This window comes from Lycium barbarum, chromosome 6 (assembly GCF_019175385.1).
Source record: "Lycium barbarum isolate Lr01 chromosome 6, ASM1917538v2, whole genome shotgun sequence".
NCBI classification, from domain to species: Eukaryota; Viridiplantae; Streptophyta; class Magnoliopsida; order Solanales; family Solanaceae; genus Lycium; species Lycium barbarum.
Window position 1 is genome coordinate 72,778,823 of NC_083342.1, and position 3,248 is coordinate 72,782,070.

Consider the following 3,248-nt stretch of genomic DNA (forward strand, 5'->3'; position numbering starts at 1 on the left):
TACAAACGATGATTGTTGATTGCGATATTGTGAATATTGTTGCGAGCGTTTGGGAGTTGATATAGAACCCGGGAAAAGTAGTATAAATAAGGGAAGTGCTGCCCAATTTCCTCTAGAAATGGTAGCACGTTTTTATGGTCGATTAACTAACGTTAGTACGAATTCCCTCTTGAAGGTAGAGACGTGATATCAAAGGAGAACAAGCGAACGATAGCTTGGTTAAACATCAAAGGTATGTGAGGCTAGTCCTTTCTTTCTAATGGCATGAATCCTGTGGTGTACTTTCTTTCTTATCCATGAACTTCTTAAGTCCCGAAAGATATGAGCCTATGTCTATAATTAGCTACACAAGGTAATGAGTTAAAGTTTAATGATTCTAATGATGTTATTTATTGCTTACACTCACCTTATATGCTAATCCCTTCAAGGTGAGGCAGAATGTCAATGATTGCTCCATAATGCAATCGGGGGATCCCGACCTTACGTCACCCCGATAAAAAATGATTGATCTTGAGCCTTATGCATGTATTATGATAAGTTAAGCATATTGTGAGGGTATTACTATTACACCGTGCCTATTTGGCCGGGCAGTCACCGCCAAGGCGGGCAGCTATGTGATACACCATGGCCAGATAGCATGGGCAGACACCACTAGTGGGCAGCATGAGATGTTACCCCGGAAGCGGGAGGCCTGGACGCAGGCTCATATTATAATTATCACACCAATCCGATATGGACGGGCAGTCTATACATGATGCGTATATGATATGACGATGAGCATAAGTAAGACAGCATGACTTGTTTTCTTTATACTTGACAGTCAGATTCAGATGTGCTATACTGATATCTTCTTTACATCATTGTCTTATTTCGTTGTTTATGCCCCTCGTACTCAGTACAATGTTCGTACTAATGTCCGTTTTCTTTGGACGCTGTGTTCATGCCCACAGGTAGATAGGGAGGAGAGCTCGATCCAGATCCATAGTAGCTGTCAGCTGATTGGAAGCCCTCCATTGTCCCGGCGGTGCTTATGATTATTATCTTGTGTATATATGTATAGCTATGTAGATGTATTTTTGGGCATGACGGGGTCTGGTCCCGTCCCTATGTTCAACACTCCAGTAGAGGCTCTTAGATGCGCAATGCGGGTTAGATGGTCTCACGAGATGCTATTAAAAGTATATAATGTTTTGATGAGGCAAATGTATTTAAAGAGTAATTATGTTTCCATATAAAATATTATTTTCCTACAATTTGAGTATAAAACTATCGAAAGACCATTAAATGAGCAAGATAAGTTGTAGCACGAGTGGTGCTCGGTGGCTAGCCCTGGGTACCCGTCGCGGCCCCTAGCTGGGTCGTGACACTCTGCCCCCCCTCTGATGCTTGCTATCTTCCAGACTCTGTGCATATGCCTGTATACGGGAGATATCCATGCCTGGCTATAAGGCAGCAGTCGTACAAGCATCTATCAAATGTGACCCTAAACCAGCCACAAAGCGGTAAACTCTGCCCTCCATCTCAGCCACCATGGTTGGGGCATATCTAGCCATAGAATCAAAATACACACAATACTCTTGGACACTCATGCTGCCCTGCTCAATATGTAGAAATTTGCCGGCTCGGGCTCGCCTGACCTTAGGAGGCAAATAATGGCGGATAAAAGCATCTGCGAACTCTCGCCAAATAGCTGGAGGAGCATTCTCTCCCCTAGATAACTCCCAAGTCTGGTACCACTATACTGCAATATCACGAAGTCTATACGAAGCTAACTCCACCGGCTCAACCTCGCTTGCATGCATAACCCTCAAATTCCACTGCATACCATCAATGAAATCTTGGGGATCCATATTCTGCATTATCACTGAAAATTCTAGAGGATCTAACTCAAGGAAAGTCTTAACCCTCGAACTACCAGCTCCCTGTCGCTGAGCCTGAGCGGCTACTAATCTGGTCAATAAATGTACAGTATCCCGCACATCTTGTCCTGGTGCATCTGGTTGAGGATGTCACGACCCGACTAGGGGCCGCGACGGGTACCCGGGGCTAACCGCCGATCACCGTTCGTTCTATTACTCATCATACTCAATTAATGCTCTCTTATCGCATTTATACTCAAATCATAAGAAAATCATATCTCATTTGGAAATATAAATACTTTTATATACATTGGCCTTTCGGCTATCCAAATCATATACATCTATATATACCTAATAGCAACATCGTGAGACCATATAACCCACACTGCGTATCTACGAGCCTCTACTAGAGTACTTGACATATAGACGGGACAGGACCCTGGCGTGCCCAAGGTATACATGTACACAAAAGAATAATCATAAGCACCTCCGGAACAATGGAGTGCTATCAAATCAGCTACTGGCTCCTACGAGTCTGGATCAGGATCACCTCCCTGTCTACCTGTGGTCATGAACACAGTGTCCAAAGAAAACGGACGTCAGTACGAACATTGTACTGATTATGAGAGGCATAAACAATAATGATACATCAATGAAATAAAGGAAACATCAATAGGGAACATCTGCATCTGACTGTCAATTATAAAGGAAATAAATCATGATGTCTTACTCATACTCATTATCATATCATAAATGCATAAATATATAAGTGTATAAGTATAAGTTGTCTGTCCATATAGGTACTTTGTGATATAATTAACCTGCGTCCGGGGTATAAGCTGCCCACTATAGTGGTGTGTATGTCTGCCCTTCCATATAGGTACGGTGTAATATCATCAACATATACTCATCATAATTCATGTATAATAACTCCAAGATAGCTATACTTTATCGAGGTGACGTATGGTCGTGAACCCCCGATTCCATTATGGACATCTATAAGTATCCTGCCTTACCTTGAAGGAAATAGTGTATAAGGTGAGTGTATACAATAACTGATACCATTAACTTAATAGTATGTTGCCTCACCTTGAAGGGAACATATGTATAAGGTGAGTGTATACAATAATGAGATCATTAGCTCAACGATATTCTTCCCCACCTTGAAGGAAATAGTATATAAAGTGAGTGTGTACAACAAACAATATCATTAAATTTATAGGAACCTGATATCATGAACTCTAGAATATTTAGTCTCAAGCTTATCATCATCATTATTGGGCTCACAACATATCTATTTGTCACGACCCGACTCGAGGCTGCGACGAGCACCCGGTGCTAGCCCACCCGGGCACCCTCTTAGCTTACTCTTATTGTTATATCCCGTAC